Raw genomic sequence first — 21,489 nt, 5'->3', positions numbered from 1 at the left:
GTCCTAACCTTGTTTAAGACTCTTAGGCCATGCTCACACGTCATAATAATAACCAAATATACCAATTGCCACAGAATGGGAAAGTACTAAAGAAGTTTTTACCATTTAAAACTACAGCTCCCAGTATGATTTAAGCAGTGGTGAGGGGATGCTGGGAGTTGTTGTTTCACCCATCATAACTGCAGAACTTACAAGTGACTACAGCTCTGATAGAACATAGTGAGGAGGATACACAATGATATCAGTGACTATGGGTGATGTCTTCTCTGTAGTCTTTCTTTATCTAATTAAGATGGTAGATACCACCAGGATTTGTTCCAGCTAAATCTTCTCTCTGCAGAACTTGATGCCCAGATGGCTCCTTACTATGTCAGCGGATTCCGATCCTCTGTATGAAAACAGTAATTATTATAATGCTGCCAAACACTGTATTCTTTGAATATAATACTGGCACACACCCTCTGAATATAATTCTGACAAGCTGTACCCCCTGAATATACAACACACTGTACCCTCTAAATATAATACTACCACACACTGTACCCTCTGAATATAATACTACCACACAATGTACCCTCTGAATATAATACTACCACACACTGTACCCTCTGAATATAATACTATCACACACTGTACCCTCTAAATTTAATACTGCCACACACTGCACTCTCTGAATATAACTTGCTGTGCAGTGCACCCTCTGAATAAAATACCGTAATGTATTGTGGCCCATAAAAAACGTACTACCCCAGAAATTCCTCATAATATACACTATACTTCTGAAATTCAAAACACTCTGTGCCTTCACATATAGTAATAATCCCCATCTTGTGCCCCTACATATAATAATTATAACCTGTCCTGTTCCCCCCACATAATAATAATGCCCCCTGTGCTGTGCCCCTCACATATGCCCCCTGTGCTGTGCCCCTCACGTATAATGCTCCTGTCATGTGCCCCTCACATATAATGCTAACTGACTGTGCCCTTCAAATATAATAATGCCCCCGTTTTTTGCCCCTCACAGATAATGCCCCAATCATGCGCTCCTCATATATAATGCCCCCATCATGCGCCCCTCACAAATAATGCCCCTGTTCTTTGCCCCTCACATATAATGCCCCCATCATGCGCCCCTCATATATAATGCCCCCATCATGCGCCCCTCACATATAATGCCCCCTGTACTGTGCCCCTCACATATAATGCTCCTGTCATGTGCCCCACACATATAATGCCCCCTGTGCTGTGCCCCTCACATATAATGCCCCCTGTGCTGTGCCCCTCACATATAATGCCCCCATCATGCGCCCCTCACATATAATGCCCCCAGTGCTGTGCCCCTCACATATAATGCCCCCTGTCCTGTCCCCTCAGGGGGCATTATAAGTGAGGGGCACAACACAGGGGGCATTATATGTTTGGGACACATGACAGGAGCATTATATGTGAGGGCCACAGCAAAGGGGGCATTATATGTGAGGGGCGCATGATGGGGCATTATGTGTGGGTCACAGCACAGGGGTCATTATATGTGTGGGGCACAGCACAGGGGATATTATAAGTGAGGGGCACAGCACAGGGGGCATTATATGTGAGGGGCACAGCACAGGGGGCATTATATGTGTGGGGCACAGCACAGGGGGCATTATATGATATAATGCCCCCTGTGCTGTGCCTCACACATTAAATGCCCCCTGTGCTGTTCCTCACACATATAATGCCCCTTGTGCTGTGCCCCACACATATAATGCCCTCTTTGCTGTTCCCCACACATATAATGCCCCCTGTGCTGTGCCCACACATATAAATGTGAGGGGCACAGCACAGGGGACATAAAATGCGAGGGGCACAGCATGCCCCCTGTGCTTTGCCCTGCAGCCTCTCATCAACCTTTTCTCTGCCCCCCAAGTTTTTAAATCCCCCTCCTCCTGTACAATATAGTGCCCCTAACAGTAGCACATATTCTGTCCCCCTAATCCCCTGGGCACTGAGCATACTCTTCAGTACATACAGTATGGGGTCCGCGGGGACGGGATCTCCGAGCGCCGGCGCAATGATGTGTCGCGCCGGCCTGCAGTGGATCGCGTCCCCGCAGCTCACACGCTGTGTACTCACAGCGTGTGTGAAAGCCAAGGTTAGTGAATGGTGGAGCGGGAGCTTACAGCTTCGGCTCCACCATGCTAGGGGGCGGGGGGCAGCAATCTCGGGGAGGGGGGCAATTGCCCCGTTGCCCCCCCCTGGATCCGCCACTGCGCTCACCACAATATTTATAGCAGTGGCTGAGGCCACTGGTACTACAGTTGGTGCCGGTTGGTCCGGCCTCACCTCCTTTGGTGGAGTAGACCGCAGCACTTCAGTTGGTGCCTGTTGGTTAGGCCACACCTCATCAGGGGGAGTAGGCCTAGGCACATATGTTGGTGCCCATTACTTGGGCCTCATCTCCTCAGGAAGAGTAGGCCTGGGCACATTTTCTTTTAGAGATGCTGTAGAATGGGACCTTGGCATATACTTAGGATCCATGATGGGCACTCGGTACATTTCATCTTCACAGGCTGTGTTAGGCAGCCTCATCAGCCGGATTCCGTGGGGATCTGCGTCCCAGTCGTCCAAAGGGAAGTATGTGAAGGGTATTTGTGTTGGGTCTTTGGCTCTTGTTACTGCTGCAGCCCATTCACCCCACAGACTCTTGACTGGGGTGTACTCTACAATCTCCCCTCGCTCCAGGGAGTGGTAACTTTTGGGCAGGTAGTCCCGCTGAATGGCCCTTCTATTGACCAATATGGTCCCTCCGTGTCGGCAGCCCAGGAGGGTACCAAAAACTCTAGCCTTGTCGATCTTGACCACTGTGGCGCGTCGGCACTCCAAGGGTGGCTCACCCTCTCGTGGGTAGTGCAGCATGCGGATATACAGAGCTCTAACTTTTTAGTGTCCCTCTGCTGCTTTGCCTGGACTTCATGAAGGAGGCATTTTGGCCGGTATCTCTCCCTATGCTGGGCCTTTAGCTTTACAATGAGGCTGTTGATTTCAGCCTCCCTGCAGGCCCTTTCTGCCTCAGCTGATGGGACCGGTGGATAGGACTTCCCTGGCAGGGGAAGGACGTGGGTTCCACATATACTGTATCAACGCAGGCTCATCGCCGAACACCCATTTCAGAAGAGGTGTTACTTGGGACAAGGGGACCTCTCTCTCTGTGCTAGAGGAGGAAGAAAAGGAGGCTTCAGCCGGTGTACTCACATCTGAGTCTTTCGTCGGAACCTTGGCCCAGAATCCCCATGTCCGGTGGTGAGGGGACAATCTCACCGGTGATGCCATTGTTGATGTCCCAGGTGATGCCCCTTTCGGGGTAACTGGCCACTCGTCGTCCTCGGGTAGCGGTGGTAGGTTGCAGGCCTCATCGGCCCCAAGGGACAACTGCTGCAAGCAGACAACTTTCCGCTGACTCGGCGCCATCTTAGGACTCTTCTCACATGTCTCGGTGGGCTCCGCCATCTCTGTACGCCTTGCTGCCATCTCCGGACTGTAGAGGTCTGGCCTAGTGGCTTCTTTTCTGTGAGGCTCCCACAAGATGGCCGCCAGCCGGAAGGACGTCATCGGTGCAGCTCTGACTTCCTGTCCCCCGGCAAACACAAGCAGAAGATAACAGTTCCACTTAGGCATTGGAACGTGTACTTGATGTCCACGCCCAGGGGTGGGTTGCGGACCAGCGCAGGCCATTTTTGTGCGATTTTCTGGTAAGCCTTTAACCCTTTCAGGTACTCAGGAAGATCGCAGCATGGCTTCGCTGCAAATTTTGCACATGGCCACAGAAAGACAAACTTAACCTCCTTCCTTACTTTTTCTTGCGCCCCGCCTAAGCACAATTTCAGCAATACAGTCCCTTACACTTATGGGCACAATTTTTATCGCAACGTGCGATAAATCTGGACAGTTCATAAAACACATTCCTGCATAGGGGGAGGACTATGGCTTTTGTCAGGGTAGCAAAGTTCTTAAAGGCACACACCCGTTTCCTGTTCGTAAGACGCCAAAAGAGTTGTGGTGTCTGGGATGTTGCAATGATATTACAGGGTCTGATGGTATTAACCCTTTCTTGTCGTGATGCCAGGGTGAGGTTTGCTTAGTATTGGAGGTCTTGCCGCCAACCAGCCCACAAACGGCAGGGATAATAATATCTCGAGGTAACCGGAATACATGTTTCACACAGGCTTTGCGGGGATGGATAGTCTTTAGCTTTCAGCCGGTCACTGTGTTACTAATTATAAGATTTGAGCAAAATGGTGGTCACACAGGATTTGTAGGTAGAGCTTTATAACTCACAGTTTAAGTGGCTGCTGGTTCTTTAGGCTTTGGCCTAGTTGAGAAGAATGAAGTTATACTGATTATGCTTGCTTGATAGTCCAGCAGGAAGAGAGTGCAGGAACCAAGAGCAGGAACTAAGAGAGCAAATTTAGTGACTACAGCACCTTATATACTAGGGGGCTGGACTAATCCCATTGGTTGCAAAGCCTGTAAGTCTTGAACCCAGAGAACTCTGGGTACATCACATGACATCATCACATGACCCCGGAAGGTCCTAAATATCTATACAACCATTATAATAGATCACGTGACCCGGGTAGGTCCTATACATTTATACACTACACAAAGATAGTTATATGAGGCGACCGAGGGGCAAGCCCTGCAGGAGAGCCCTGTGGAAATGGAGGGACTCTAGTTGAGGGGACCTTAGACAGGGACAGAACCAGGTCCTGTACCGGGACACCACATATAAATATATGAATTGGCAGAACAGAGATCTTTCTGGTGATCTTTTTATACCTGGGCCCATAACCATGACAAGGGGTATCCTCTACGTCTACATCATATTTTTCAAGGGGGGGCCTGGATGTTTTTCTATTTCAATTTTTTTACAGGTTATGGATAATGGATTTGTGGATAGAAATTGGATCCAGGAATTAATTCATACTCTGAGTTGGGTAGGAATTTTTTTCTCTGTTATGAGGCAATTGGCATCAGCCTCATGGGTGGCATTTGCCTTCCTCTGGATTAGCATAGTAGGATTTTAGGTTGAATTTAATCCCTTAAAGGGCTACTCCACCCCTAGACATCTTATCCCCTATCCAAAGGATAGGGGATAAGATGTCTGATCGCGGGGGTCCCGCCGCTGGGGACCCCTGCAATCTCTCCTGCAGCACCCCCATTTTTCAGCTGCACAGAGCGAGGATCGCTCTGTGGCTGATGACGGGCGATGCAGGGGAGGAGTATCGTGACGTAACAGCTCCACCCCCTCGTGACATCACGGTCCCCCTCCTCAATGCAAGTCTATGTGAGGGGGCGTGACTGGGGGGAGGTAAAGAAGAATGATGCAGGGGTCTTGGGGGGTGGGGGGTATTAGGGCAGAAGGGGATAGAGGGGTCAGGGGGGAAGAAAAGTGTAAAGAAGAATGATACAGGGGTCAGGTGGGCAGAGGAGTCTGGAATAATTTGAAGGAGGAGGGAAAAGATGGATCTGGAAGAGGACCTAGGGGTCTGGGGGGACTTAACCCCTTAACGACAATGGCTGTAAATGTGCGTCATGACACGGTGGCACTTCCCGCACCATGAAGTACATTTATGTACCTGTCCCTAACCCCCCCAAAAGAATTTTAATGGCCAGTAAGCTATTTTCTATAACAAAAAAAGGGGATACAGCGCTCCATGGTGTATTAAAAGATAAACCTGTGAGGTATACGTAATGGTATAAATTAACCGCTCACCTACGGTGGTTGTGTATCCGCATACACAACAATGTTGAGCACATATAGATATGATGTCCGCAGCCGACCAGTCTGGCATGGAAGTAAAAAGGAGTGCTTCAAAGGAGGACACCGGTTTGAGCGTGGCATGCCTGATGAAGCTGCTGTTGCAGTGAAACGCGTTGCATGATGGGAGAATAAACTACCATTGCTTTTAGCCATTTGTTTGATCCTCTGTGTTCAGCGCCACGCTCAGACCGGTGTCCTCCTTTGAAGCACTCCTTTTTATTAGTAAGCTATTTTTGGCAGAGGAGGCATATGCCATGCTTGCCTCGGATGCTAAATCAGTCAGTGATGGGGAAGAGGAAGATCCCAGCTTCCTTCTTTCTACCTCTTCCTCATCATCCACTGATGATGAGCCCCCTAGAAGACGGCGACTAGTCTGCCGCAGGGCAATGCCCCCCAAACTAGTGGACCTGGCCCCCAAACGAGTAGCTCTGTCCCCCTAACTAGTAGCCCTGTCCCTCGTTCAATGTTCCCTGTCCACCGTACAAGTTTCCCTGTGCCCCCTATAGTTGACTCTGTCTGGACCCCAGTTCCTGACGATTATGCGCCACTGATTCCTGGCTTTGCTGGTCGCCCAGGAATCCAAATTGACACCACAGACCTCACTGAAATTGACTTTTTTGAAGTTTTTTTTTCAGTGAGGACTTTGTCAGTTTGATGGTGGCTCAAACAAACTTGTATGTCGAACAGTTTATGGCCCAGCACCCCGAGTCTTTTTTGGCTGAGCCCTATAGGTGGACCCCCATCAATGCAGCCGAGATGAGGACATCTTGGGGCCTCGTGCTGCATATGGGCTTAGTTAAAAAGCCAACCATTAGGCAATACTGGAGAGGGGATGTTCTGTAAAACACCCCACTCTACTGTATGGCCATGCCACGGGCAAGCTTTGAGGTTGTCCTCAAATGTTTTTATTATGTTGATAATGCAACGTGCCCATGCCGAAATGATCCCGCAAATGACCGCCTATTCAAAATCGGGCTGGTCATAGATCATTTCAGTAATAAATTTGCAAAGGCCTATGTCCCCCAAAAGCAGGTCGCCCCTTATTAGTTTCCCTTATTAGTTTCAAAGGGAGACTCCATTTCCGCCAGTACATTCCCAGTAAATGGGCAAGATATGGTGTGAAAGTATGCAAGCTCTGTGAGAGTACATTTACAGATTTAGGGTGTTTGAAGGGAAGGATTCCCGCATGAACCCCCGGAATGCCCCCTCAGGAAAATTGTGTGGGAACTGATGTACCTACTGCTGGATAAAGGTTACCACTTATACGTGGATAACTTTTATACCAGCATCCCTCTTTTCAAGACCCTTTCCGCCAGAGGCACTGCAGCTTGTGGCACTGTGCGGAAAAATCAAAGATGCTTTCCGTCAAATCCCCTACCAATCCGTAGGAGTGAATATAGGTCTGTCACTAGTTAAAAAAAAACAAAAAAAACTGCTGTTGGTCAGATATAAGGACAAGAGGGAGGTCCTTATGCTGACCACCATTCACGTTAGCGGCAGCATCCCTGTCAATGTGCGAGGTACCGCTACGACGGTCGTCAAGCCTGATTGTATCCTGGACTACAATTAGTATATGGAAGTAGTTGATCTCTCAGATCAAGTCCTCAAACCAGAAGATGGTACAAAAAAAGTAGCATTGTACATGGTCCAGACGGCATTATACAACGCTTTTGTACTATTCCGGAGCCCAGGAAACACGGGGACATTCCTTCAGTTCCAGGAGGTAGTGATCAAGGCCCCGATCTTTGGCGACCAGGAAGGAGCGGGACCAAGTACCTCTGGAACTGAAGGCACCCGTATCGTACCAGGGAAACATTTTCCAGGAGAGGTCCCCCACACTGGAAAAAAGGGACGGTCCCAGAAAAGATCCAGTCTGTTTTAAAAAAGGGATAATAAGGGACACCATTTTCCAGTGTGACACCTGTCCTGAAAAGCCAGGCCTCTGCATCAAAGAATGCTTCAAGGCATACCATACGTCTATGGAGTATTAAATTGATGATTTACCCCATTTTTATCCTTCCCCAAATTATCTGTGCGTTGTACACGAGCCATGCGGCGGTGTACAATGCGTTCGTTCTTTTCCAGTGTGTTGGTGACGTTGTACATGAGCTTGAGACCACGGCTATGTACAGCGCTTTTCCATTGCATTGGCAACACAGGGACATTCCAATCCCTGGTAGTAATAATCCCCCAAAAGTCCCAAGAACTTTGATCTAGGAATTATTTTTGGAATCAGCAAGGAATCTCTGGATCAAAACAGGCAATGTTTCCCAACCAGACTGCCTCCTCCCATGCTGGGAGTCACAGTTTTGCAACAGCTGGAGGCACCCAGGTTGGGAAACACTACAATAGGGGGAGATTTACTAACTGCAGTGTTTTGGTACACTGCATGTAAGTAAAGCTCTGCAACTGTCAGTTGCCCCTGTGCAAATCACAAATGTGCAGGGAGCTCTCTCACTCCTGAGCCCTCTCGCATTTGCCTGGAAACAGTTTAGGGCCACTATGGTGTATTTTTGTCCTCGGGAGAAATTGCTTTACAATTTAGGGGGGGATTTTTCCCCTTTAACCCCTTCTGAAAATGAAAACTTTGGGTCTTCACCAGCATGTTATTGTAAAAAAAAAAAAAAAATTTTTTACACTTACATGCTAGTGTAGACTTATTTTTTCATTTTCCCAAGTGGTAAAAAGGGAAAAAGACCACTAAAATTTGTGACATAACTTTTTCAGAGTATGAAAATACCCTATATGTGTACGTGAAGTGCTTTGAGGGTGCATGGCAGGGGTCAGGAGGAGTAAGGGTGCACCATGTACATTAGAGGCCTAAATTGGTGATTTGTACTGCAATGGCTGATAGTTGCAGAGGTTCAGACATAAAAACTAAAATAACCAACAAAAATTTCAGCATTCTGTTCAAAACATCTTGAAATTACCGTTGGGGTGTAAATGATCACTGCACCCCTTGTTACATTCCTTGAGGGGTGTAGTTTCCAAAATAGTGTCACATGTGGGGGGATTTCTGCTGTTCTGGCACCATGGGGGCTTTCTAAACGCACATGGCCCCCGACTTCAATTCCAGCCAAATTCTCTCTCCAAAAGCCCAATTGCGCTCCTTCTCTTCTGAGCCATGTTGTGTGCCCGCAGAGCACTTTACATCCACATATGGGGTATTTGCAAACTCAGTAGAAAAGGGGTTAAAAATGTTGTGTTTTTTTCTCCTATTACCCCTTGTGAAAAAGAAAAATTTGGAGTAACACCAGTATTTTAGTTAAAAAATTTAATTTAAAATGTTTATGTCCCAATTTAACAAAAGTCGTCAAACACCTGGGGGGTATTAAGGTTTACTGTACCCCTTGTTACTTTCCTTGAGGAATGTAGTTTCCAAAATAGTATTACATGTATTTTTTTTTTGTGTTCTGGCACCATAGGGGCTTCTTAAATGCGACATGGAATTTTCTCATATTACCCCTTGTAAAAATGAAAAATTTTGGGAAAAAAATGCATTTTAGTGAAAAAAATAAATAAAATCATTTACACATCCCACTTTAACAAAAAGTCATCAATCACCTGTGGGGTGTTAAGGCTCACTGTACCCCTTGTTACATGACTTGAGGGGTGTAGTTTCCGAAATAGTGTGCCATGTTGTATTTTTTTTTTTTTTGTTCTGCCACTATGGAGGCTTCCTAAATGCGACATGCCCCTCAAAAAACATTTCGGCAAAATTCGCTCTCCAAAATCCCATTGTCTCCCCTTCCCTTCTGAGCCCTCTACTGCACCCAAAGAGCACTTAACATCCAGATATGAGGTATTTCCTTACTCGAGAGAAATTGGGTTACAAATTTTGGGGGTGCTTTTTCTCCTTTTACCCCTTGTAAAAAAGGAGAAAAAAAAATGAGTCTTCACTTTACTGCTATTCCTGTGAAACACCTAAAGGGTTAACAAACTTTCTGAATTGTCATTTATGGGGTATTTCTAATATGAAGGCCCCTAAAATCTACTTTAAACTGAACTGGTCCCTGAAAAATTCTGATTTTGAAATTTTCGTAAATTTAAAAAAAAATTGCTGCTGAACTTTGAAGCTCTCTAATGTCTTCAAAAAGAAAAAACATGTCAACTTTATGATACAAACATAAAGTTGACATATTGTATATGGGAATCAATATATAATTTATTTGGAATATCATCTTCCTTACAAGCAGAGAGCTTCAAAGTTCGAAAAATGCAAAATTTTGTAATTTTTCATGAATTTTTTTATTTACCACTATCATAAAGTAGAAATATGTCATGAAAAAATATTCTCTGAATCAAATTAAAAGGTAAAAGCATCCCAGAGTTATTAATGCTTAAAGTGACAGTGGTCAGATTTGCAAAAAATGCTCCGGTCCTTAAGGTCAAAATGGGCTTGGTCCTTAAGGGGTTAAGGGCCATGATGTCACTAGGGACATCACGATACTCCGTTCTCTGCATCGCCCGTCATCAGCCACAGAGCGATCCTCGTCGGGACCCAGCAGCGGGACCCCCATAATCAGACATCTTATCCCCTATCCTTTGTTTTTTGCGCCACCAACTCTACTTTGTAATGACATCACTCATTTTACCACCAAATTTACAGCAAAATGAATAAAATAATATTTGTGGGAAGAATTTAATAAAAAGCAATTTAGCAACTTTTGGGGGCTACTGTTTCTGTGCATTTTTCGGTACAAATGAGATGTTATATCTATTCTCTACGTCAATATGATTAGAACTATACCAAACTTATGTAGGTTTTGTTTTATTTTCCTACTTTTGTAGGAAATTTTGTATGTTTAAAATTGATCTCTTCTGACCCCCTATAACCCCTATATTTTTTATAGTTTAGACATTTATGCACATGGCGATACCGCATATGTTTATATTTATTTTTGTCCACAGTGCCATGTGCCGCAGTGCCATGCCAGAAATAGGCGCTGCCTGTTGTAGAACATAATTAGAAGTTAATAAGTCATAATCATTCTCCATCTGCCACACTCTGTGCCCCTGGTATAATACCGCCACACACTGTGCCCCTGGTATAATACTGTCACACACTGTGCCCCTGAACATAATATGTAACAGTTGGACAGCCACAGATTGGGGTACATGTCACCCATCATCACTGCAGAAATTACAAGTGACTACAGCTCTGATGGGACAGTCAGGTGAATACAGAATTGTGTATTGACTCACAGGAGACGTCTTCTCTGTTGTCTTTACTTTTCTTCTTCCTCTGATCCTTGTCTTCTTTCAGCTATCTTCTCTGAGGCCCGGACATCATTAGTTACTTTGTTAGTAGATCCTCATCCTCTGTATAAAGAAAATAATCAATGTAACCCTTCCAGACATCATGACCACTGAAAAAATACTGCCAGACACTGTTTCCTCTGTTTCTCAGAATCCCATCCTAGTACTCCTCCAGACCCATCTTTCCCCTACTCCTGCAGACCCCTAAGGGCTTCTCCACAGTGTGGACATTTAGTCGGATGAATGTCCGCTTCCTGGAGGCACTGTCAAAGCCATTGGCAGTAGGACTGCATGGATGTGCGTCATCTTTATAGATGACAATGCAGTCCGTTCTTGGGGTTTACGTCCATTCTGATGGGGGAATTCAACTGTGGTGATTTCACAGTATGCACAGAGTAAGAGAAAACCATTGAAAACAATAGAACTCTGCTGCATTGAATGTCCTCAATGTGGATGGGCCTTAAATCCCCCCCAGACCCCTAGGTCCTCCTCCAGACCCATCTTTTCCCTCCTCCTTCAGATTCCTCCAAACTTCTCTGCCCCCCTGACCCCTGCATCATTCTTCTTTACACTTTTCTGCCTCCCCGACCCCTCTATCCCCTTCTGCCCTAATACCCCCACCCCCAAGACCCCTGCATCATTCTTCTTTACTTTTTTGCCTCCAGACCTCTTTATCCCCTCCTGTCCTAACACTCCCCAAGACCCCTGCATCATTCTTACTTTCACTTATAGGCCCCCAGACCCCTTTATCCCTTTCTAACCCTAACCCCCCCCCCCCAGGACCCCTGCATCATTCTTAGTAGGGATCGACCGATATCGATTTTTTTAGGGCCGATACCGATACTCCGTGGACTTTAAGGCCGATAGCCGATAACTTATACCGATATTCCGGTATAAGTTATCGGCTATTTCAGCACACCCGCCGCCGCCCGCTTCTCTCCCCCTGCCGGTCCTTAATCCAACCACCGCTGCCGCTGCCCCATTGCCTCCCCCATCCCCGGTTTTATAATTGCCTGTTCCCGGGGTCCATGCTACTTCTGGCTCCAGCGGCGTCCTGAGCTGTCACTGTGTGCACTGACGGTGACGTCGCGTAGAGGACGTCACTTGTCATTGCGCACTGCAGCGTACAGTATAACGCAGGGCGCAGCAGGAGCCAGAAGTAGCATGGACCCCGGGAACAGGTAATTATAAAACCGGGGATGGGGGAGGCAATGGAGCGGCGGCGATGGTCTCTGGCCATGGCGGTGCGCATTATCGGATTATCAGCAAGGTAATTACCGATAACGTCCAAAATCAGGAATATCCACCCCCAGACCCCTTTCTCTTTTAACCCTAACATCACCACCCCTGCCCCCAAGACCCCTGCATAATTTTTACTTTTATGCCCCCCCCCCGATCCCTTACTGACGCAGATGGCTGGCCCCACGGACAGGCCGGTCCTGCTGCTTCTCTGTCACAGGTCCCTCGCTGCTCCAGTGCTCTGGCCTCTGCTAATCAGGCCTGGCCAGAGCAGATGATTCAGGCAGCACTAATTGCGATGCGTGTATCATAGGAGAAGCGTTGGCCGGGCAGGGAGCACAGTGTTCTTTTGCTCCAGCAGTGCTCAGCTATTCATTTGTATTAGTGTTTAAAAGACACCGATACATATGAATGCCAGGACAGAAGTGATGACTGGCGGCCGCGGTCCGGATATGGACAGCGGTCCGCCAGTTGAGTACTGCTGGTCTAGGCTATGCAGTCCTGATCACTAGGCAATCCTGACTAGAGCATTTTTAGGCAAACTTTGAAGACACTTTCGGGGTTGGTACCAAATTGGGAAGGTAGAAGAATGCTTAAGGAGTTCACTGTATATTACTGGGTACACAAGCGTAGTGATTATTTTGTGGCCATTGCGCTTAATGTCCTACACAGGCTGAACCACCTGTAGCAAATAAAGGCCTAGAACAGAAACAGCTGTAGGCTTTTGTCACCTGGAACTGGAGCAAATAACTATAGGTGAGCATTATTGTGGCTCACATGTTTTGCTTATTTTTTTTTAAACTGTCTTTATTGTAAATTCATAATTAAAACAAAGGCCAGTACAATAAACAGTATCAATAATAAGAATATGGATAATTACACATGTACTACATAGGCCCGGGCGAGTTATCATCACACAGCAATATGCATAGCAATAAAAAAGTCAATAACAATCAACCACAATTAAAGAAACCAACCACTTTCAGTGGGAACCATGACGAACATGAGACAAGACACACAAACATGGAAGGACAAAAGGACACACAGAAGACGAGTAACCGAGCTGCAGAAAGACCAGTAGAAAGGAAATAGGAAGCAAAAAAAAGAAGAGGGAAAAGAGAGAGGAAGGGAGAGAGAAAGGGAGGAGGAGTGGAGCCGGGGGGGGGGGGGGGGAGGGGGGACCATCAGCACAAGCAGACAGCGCCCTCATGAGGTAAGCATACCGTAGAATAAAACGTGATTATGTGGTCAATTGATCTCTTAATAGCCAGGAAACGGGAGGCCGTGAAGTTTGCCTGAGGAGAAGCGCACCAAACCGAGCAAAGTTTGTAGAACTTAGAGGGATTTTTACGGTTCTTGTAGACAATATACTCATAATTCACTGAAACGTTAACTAGGGCTTTCCAGCCGGATTCAGTCGGGGGTCTCGGGTCCATCCACCGCAAGGCTATGGCCTTGCGAGCTAAGAACAACACTTCTCTGAGGAACGTCCTCTCCAGGGGGGACCAATGTTCCTTGTTTTGGTCCTTGCTGGGACTTGCTTGGTGCTACTGGGTGTAGTATCTGTGTATTAACATAATACATGCAGTAGGCTGTGGACACCAGCTCTTGTTAATTATCGCCATATATATATATATATATATATTTGTTAATATCTTTTTTTAGGCCAGCATAGCTGCTAGGCGTATTAATTACTAATTATTATAGTGATAACATAATTTATGCACCAGGTTGTGGTGAGACCATTGTCACCTTCCCCTTGTATGTGTATCTGCCGATGTTTTGGTTCTGATGAATTCATTTATAACAGACAGGGAAAACGCATTGGAACAGTGATCTGGAACCAACTAGTTTTAATAGCACTCTGGCTGCTCACATCCTCTTGGCCAGGCACCATTGTTTTATTCACAGTGTGTTTGGGTTCACAGACTTTGGAACATTTCTCTATGTGATATCTATGCCTTATTTACAAAAAATATATGGTATAGCTCGACGACTCACTATAGAGTGGGTAGAGTGAACAGAGGTTAACTGCAAGGCTTTTATACCCCAAGTGCCTGTCTTAAAGTGTAAAACTGGTTAAAAAAGAAGGGAGTGCAGTCCTCAGGTGTTCTACTATGGGATAAATGGAAAGCTGGGTGAGTGGAGAAAAGTAGGAAGGGGGAGAGGGAAAGATAAAAAAGGGTATAGGGGAAAGGAAATTGAACATGAACAAGAGAGTGAAAAAAGACAGAGGTATCACAAATAAGTAGTATGATCAGACCGTATTGTGGTAAAAATTGGCATAATTTATTTAACCTATACAATGTGGAACCAAGTGAAGGGAGTGTGCCGGGCCCTAGCGACCACCCACCTGGACACCTATAACAATATTAAATAACATAAAAATTATAATATTTTTTTTTTTATAAAACAGACATGCAGAAAATCCTCTTTTGGGAGTGGGTTGGTGACTTCTCCTGTAATTCTTAATGTTGCAATAGTGCCGCTGTGTAATATGTGTTGCTTGTCACAGATATAAAGCACTATGTGCTCTTAAAGGATAACCGTGGTATGTAAAAATGTATCCCCTATCCTAAGGATAGGGGATAAGCGTTAGATCGTGAGGGGTCCGACCACTGTGGCCCCCCGCTCTCTCCCGAATGGCGCCCCTGTTCTCACCATGAATGGGGCGTGTCGACCACCGCACCAGGCTGCAGACGACACGCCCCCTCCATGCAGCTCTATGGGAGAGCCGGAGCGCTGCTTTCGGCAATCTCCGGCTCAGCCATAGAACTGCATGGAGGGGGCGTGTCGGCCGCAGCTTCGTGCTGTGGTCGAAATGCTCAGAACATGCAGGGAGCCGGGGCGCCGTTTGGGAGATCGCGGGGTGCCACAGCGGTCTGACCCCCCCCCCCAGATCTAACAATTATCCCATATCCTTAGGATAGGGGATACGTTTTTACATCCCGGAGTTATCCTTTAAGGTAGGCAACTAGATCCTGCTGGGCAGTGGAGTATGTTACTATGTAACAGATATTTGAGCAAGCAAACAGAAAGAAACAATAGCTGCTATGACATCTTAATATAATATACAGGTAATGTTACTATGTAACCAATGATTAGAGCACGGTGTGGGACCTGGAAAAAAAAGCAATAATAAGCAATAGTCAATGGGACTTCTATGCAGTCAGTGGCAACTTGTTATAGTTCCAATAGAAATGCCCACATATGCTCTCCTGCAGAGGGGAAAAAGCACTATATTGTCCTGTAATGTAAGACAGTCATGACGGCTGTCACTGGGCCCTCCTGTGAAAAGAAATGCTGAGGGGAAATTTGGCGATGCTGGTCTCTGGCCATTGACTCAAATCCTATGGAGGAACACAAAAACAGTGGGGATTGTGTCCCGCTCATCCGGTCTGATGGTTTGTTCGAGAGGTTCTATCTGCGGGTGCCACTGTGAACGTCTCTTAAGACAGCACCATCTGACTCACTGCTTAACAATGCCACCGTCCTCCTCGTGTTGGAGTGCACGCTCTGGGATGATATGAGGCTATACGCGTTTCCGGAGCTCCACTCCTTTCTTCCGTAGGTGAAGTAACTGAAGTAGCTGAAGCTGCTGAAGAAAGGAGTGGAGCTCCTGAAATGCATATAGCCTCATATCAGACTGCAATCTCCACCATCCACAGCGTTACTAAGTATGGAGGGACCCGTGGCTCATTTGTCACCTACACACAGCATCAGCACTCTCATCCCAGAGCATGTGCTCCAACACAAGGAGGACGGCGGCATCATTAAGACACCATCATCTGACTGAGAGCTCGTTGCTGGAGAGCTGTTCACAGTGGTGCCCCGCAGCTAGAAGCTCCCTAACAAACCATCAGACCGGGTGAGCGGGACATAGGGGGAGATGTATCATTGCATTTAGACCATTTTTCACGTCTACAAATTTTGCGCAATTGCGCTTTTTTTGCATAGAGCTGCATTTTTTTGGGTGGACAGTTTTCTAAAGTTGTCACCAGTTTGGCGTACCGTACACCACCTAATCCAGTGGACTGGTATTTATCAATTGCGCAAAAAAAAGTAGATGTTTTTTTTTTGTGCAATTGCACTTTTTTTTTGCACAAGGACTCGTAGAAAATGGCAGACGGTGGAAGATGCAGGTGGGGGATGCAGGAGCCGTCTCTCAGCACTGCAGTACTACAATTACTCCCATCATGGGACAGAATCTGTCCCATAATGGGAGTAGTTGTAGTACCACAGCACTGAGAGACGCACATCCCCCGTCTGCGGGACTCTATTGTGACTGTTAGGACTACTACTCCAATCATGGACAGACTCTGTCCATGATGGGAGTTGTAATCCTGGGGCTGAAGGACAGATCGCAGTAGGTAATTCTCCAGAGACCCGCTGCGATCTGCATTTATTAACTTAAAAAGTCGGCGGTACATGCGGCTCCACTGCGCTGCCGCCGGCTCCCGTATGCAGATGTCACAATTCATAATCCCTGCCGCCGGGAGACATGAGCTCTGATTGGTGGAAAGCTATTCACCACTATACACCAATCAGAGCTCCTGTCTTCTGGCGGGGATTATAAATTGTGACAGGGGAGCGAGTGGAGCCGCTTCCATAGTATATAATTGTTATGTGTACTGTACCCCCCCCAGACTAATACTGACCCCTCCTATAGTGAGCGCTGGGACCGCTGTGTGATTGACAGGTCCCCAGCGCAAGTGTCCGGCCCCACTGACTTTTATATGTTATAAATCTTCATGATACACACTGCCCGTCTTCATTCTTCTGATGCCGGTGACGAGCGGCTTCTGTTTCATAGTCTATAGACAGAGCGCCCCCTCCCTGCCTCCACACTGCACAGGGCTGGGGCCAGACAACGGCAGGGGGCGCTCTGACTATAGTGAAAGCAGAAGCCGCGCGTCTCCGGTATCAGAAGAAAGAAGAGGAGGACGGGCAGTGTGTATCATAAAGATTTATAACATATAAAGGTCAGTGGGGCCAGACACTTGCGCTGGGGACCTGTCAATCACACAGCGGTCCCAGCGCTCACTTTACAGGGGGTCACTATTTGTCTGTGGTGGGGAAATACACATAACAATTATATACTGTAGAAGCGGCTCCACTCGCTCCCCTGTATAGACCTGTCACAATTCATAATCCCCGCCAGAAGACAGGAGCTCTGATTGGTGTATAGTGGTGAATAGCTTTCCACCAATCAGAGCTCCGGTCTCCCGGCGGCGGGGATTATGAATCGTGACATCTGTATACAGGAGGCGGCGGGGAGTGCAGTGTTGCCGCCGGCTTTTTAAGTTAATAAATGCAGATCACAGTGGGTCTCTGAAGAATGACCTGCTGCTATCTGTCCTTCAGCCCAAGGACTACAACTCCCATCATTGACAGAGTCTGTCCATGATGGGAGTAGTAGTCCTAACAGTCACAATACAGTTTCACAGCTGGGGGATGTGTAAGAGCCATCCCTCAGCACTGCGGTACTACAACTACTCCCATCATGGGACACAAAATTTCCCATGATGGGAGAAGTAGTCCAAGGGCAGACTGACCGATCTCAGGAGTCTCACTCTTGAGACCTCTTGCAACTTCTCCACCCCTGCCCCCTAGTGATGACATCATTAGGGGGCGGAGCTTCACAGTCCAGGCCTGAATCCAGGGTGGTAAGTATGGCTCTGTTCTCATTATGCGTTTTGCATAATGGGAACAGAGCCTTTTTGGCAGTGTGTTCCCAAACAGGGAGACTCCAGCTGTTGTTTACCTACAGCCCCCATGATGGGAGTTGTAGTTTAGCAACAATTGGAGGCTCCCTCTTTCGGAACACACTGCATGATGTGCGCTCTCCCCAGGGGAGAGCGCCAAAAATGTACTGACCCATTTTTCGTGTTTTTATTTTCTTGTCATTTCAGATAAGTGAATGCAGAGGACTAGCTGAGATTCGGTGGAGTGTGATGATGACTAGCATTTTTTTATGTCAATAAAAGGGTTGACGAGGGCTGTGGGGGAGTGTTTTTTTAAATACATTTTTTATTTCATGTGTTGTGTTTTTTATAATTGAAATTTCAGGCTTAGTAATGGAAGCCGTCTTGTAGACGGAATCTATTACTAAGCTGGGCTTAGTGTTAGCCCCAAAAACAACTAGCGCTAACCCACAATTATTACCCCGGTACTCACCGCCACAGGGGTGCCGGGAAGAGCCGGTACCAACAGGCCCGGTGCATCAAAAATAGCACTCCTTGGCCTAGGCGGTAACAGGCTGGGGTTATTTAGGCTGGGGAGGGCCAGTAACAATGGTCCTCGCCTATCCTGGTAATGTCAGGCTGTTGCTGATTGGTTGGTGTCTGACTGACACTGAAAATATGGGGAACCCTATGTGTTGTTGTTTTTTTTGTAATAAAAAAAAGTTTGTGGTTCCCCATATTTTCAGTGTCAGTCAGATACCAACCAATCAGCAACAGTCTGACGTTACCAGGGTGGGCGAGGACCATTGTTACTGGCTCTCCCCAACCTAAATAACTCCAGCCAGGAGCGCTATTTTTGACACTTCAGGCCTGTTGGTACTGGCTCTTCCCGGCAACCCTGTGGCGGTGGGTAACGGGGTAATAATTGGGGGTTAGCGCTAGCTGTTTTTGTGGCTAACGCTAAGCCCGGCTTAGTAATAGATTCCGTCTACAAGACAGCTTCCACTACTAAGCCTGAAAAATTCAATAAAAAAAAAAACACGAAACATTGAAAAAAAATGTATTTAAAAATAAAAACACTCCCCACACAGCCCTCATTAAACCTTTTATTGACATTAAAAAAAAGCTGGTCATCATCGCAATACACTGAATCTGACGTAGTCCTCCCCATTCACGTATCTGAAATGAGAAAAAAAAAAGGTTAGGACATAATTTGCGATCTCACCTGGGGAGTGCGCCCATACTGCAGTGTGTAACAAAGAGCCTCCAATTGTTCTTTTCTCTATAGATGGCTGTATATACAGGAAAGCGCACAAAGATTTCACTCAGAACTGCAGTGTGGGTTAACTCTATCCTTGCTGGGCTCCTGTATAGTATACATGGATACACTATGCCCCCTGTATACTATACAGCGGGCGGAGGTAAGTAGTGATGCTCTGCACCCTGTATATGTATATGCTATACATCACTCCTTACACTCCGTGGGGCGGGCGCTCTGCATCCGACCCATGGAGTAGTACCTGCAGTGAAAAAAATGCACACAGGGAACAAAAATGTTTGTTTCCGCGCACCAGCAACAATGCAAGAAAAAACACAAGGGTAGAGATTAATCAAAACCTATGTAGAGGAAGAGCGGTGCAGTTGCCCATAGCAACCTATCAGTATGCTCCTTTCATTTTTTTAAAGAAGCAATCTGATTGGTTGCCATGGGCAACTGCACTACGCTTCCTCTGTACAGTTTTTGATAAATCTCCTCCAAGAAAAATGACCAAAATGCAGGAAAAGCTGGGACCGTTTTTCAGGCGTTTTTGCTGGTGAACAAAAAAAAACCTCAGTGGAATCCTGAAAAACAATAGAACAAAATCCCAGCGTCCAGGATACACCACTTTTCCTGTGAGGTGTAGAATAGGTCTACAAATAGAACTTTGTGGAGATTTAGACCATTACACAAAATTTATCATGGGGCTTGCACAAGTTTGATACATTTGGAGAAATTGCTCCAAATTTAGACCAACCAAAATGATATACAAAAAACATCTACCAACAACAACATTGATACATCTCCCCCATAGTCCCCACTGTTCTTGTGTTCCTCCATAGGATTTGAGTAAATGGCCAGAGACCAGCATTGCCGATTTTCCCCTCAGCATTTCTTTTCACTGGGGGGCCCAGTGACAGCCGCGCTCTGCCTGTCTTACATCACAGGATGATATAGTGTTTTTTTTTCCCTCTGCAGGAGAGCATATGTAGGCATTTCTATTGAAACTATAACAAGTTGCCCCTGACTGCATAGCAGTCCCATTGACTTTGGCTTATTATTGCTTTTTTTCCAGGGAGCACACAGCGCTCTAATTATTGGTTACATAGTAACATTACCTGTATATTATATTATGACTGCATAGCAGCTATTGTTTCTTTCTGTTTGTTTGCTCAAATATCTGTTACATAGTAACATACTCCACTGCACAGCAGATTATAGTTGCCTAACTTAAGAGCACATAGCACTTAAAAGAGTATTCTAGGGAAAAATAACTTATAAGTTATAGATTGCGGGGGGTCCGAGCACTGGGACTCCCCGCGATCTCCTGCACGGGCCCCGGTGCATTACCGTAGAATGAGATTTGCCATAGAATGAGATGGTCCTCCTCCATCACATCCTATTGGCTCACTCTTGTCACGTGACATATTTAAACGTCACGCATCGATGCACACAGCAGTGTCAGTTTGGCTATCACAGGGAGAAGATCTCCTCTCCCTGTGATAGCTGAAGCTGCACGGAGCTCTCATGGCCTGTGTGGCCCGACAGAAGCTCACACATTTACGCAGCTCATACGGCTGGCTCATATACATTTACTGTTGATCCACAGCTCTATCGGGATCCCGATGGTGCTGTCATCAGTGTGCGTCCCGCAGCTCTACTCCCCGTCCTGTTAACGCTCAGGGAGTAGTACTGCGCATGCGCAGCACTACGCGAATAACTTAACCTGCGCCCGATGCTCTACTTTCTGTTCCCTGCTCCCTGAGGGGAGTAGAGCTGCGGGGAGTAGAGCTGCGGACATGGGGCGCTCGCGGGGACGCACACTGATGACAGCGCCATCGGGCATAGGGATCCCGATAGCGCTGTGGATCAACAGTACATGTAATAATAGAGTAAATGTATATGAGCTGCGTAAATGTGTGAGCTTCTGTCGGGCCACACAGGCCATGAGAGCTCTGTGCAGCTTCAGCTATCACAGGGAGAGGAGATCCTCTCCCTGTGATAGCCAAACTGACACTGCTGTGTGCATCGATGCGTGACGTTTAAATATGTCACGTGACAAGAGTGAGCCAATAGGATGTGATGAAGGCGGACCATCTCATTCTATGGCAAATCTCATTCTATGGCAATGCACCGGCATTATGCCGGAAGCTGACGTCCGACCCCTGCAGGAAGCCGCAGCCGGCACACCTCCTCCATGTATCTCTATGGGGTACCCGAAGGGGGCGTGTCGGTCGGCGCTC

General features: G+C 46.7%; 1 protein-coding gene across 17 annotated transcripts in view; it reads left to right on the top strand.

Annotated features, from left to right (window-relative positions):
• UNC13A (unc-13 homolog A) overlaps positions 1 to 21,489 on the top strand; it is a 701,496-nt gene that overhangs the window by 410,004 nt on the left and 270,003 nt on the right. The gene's annotated exons all lie outside the window — the stretch shown is intronic.

This window comes from Hyla sarda, chromosome 1, assembly GCF_029499605.1.
Source record: "Hyla sarda isolate aHylSar1 chromosome 1, aHylSar1.hap1, whole genome shotgun sequence".
Classification (NCBI taxonomy): Eukaryota; Metazoa; Chordata; class Amphibia; order Anura; family Hylidae; genus Hyla; species Hyla sarda.
This window is presented reverse-complemented; position numbering and strand designations above follow the sequence as displayed.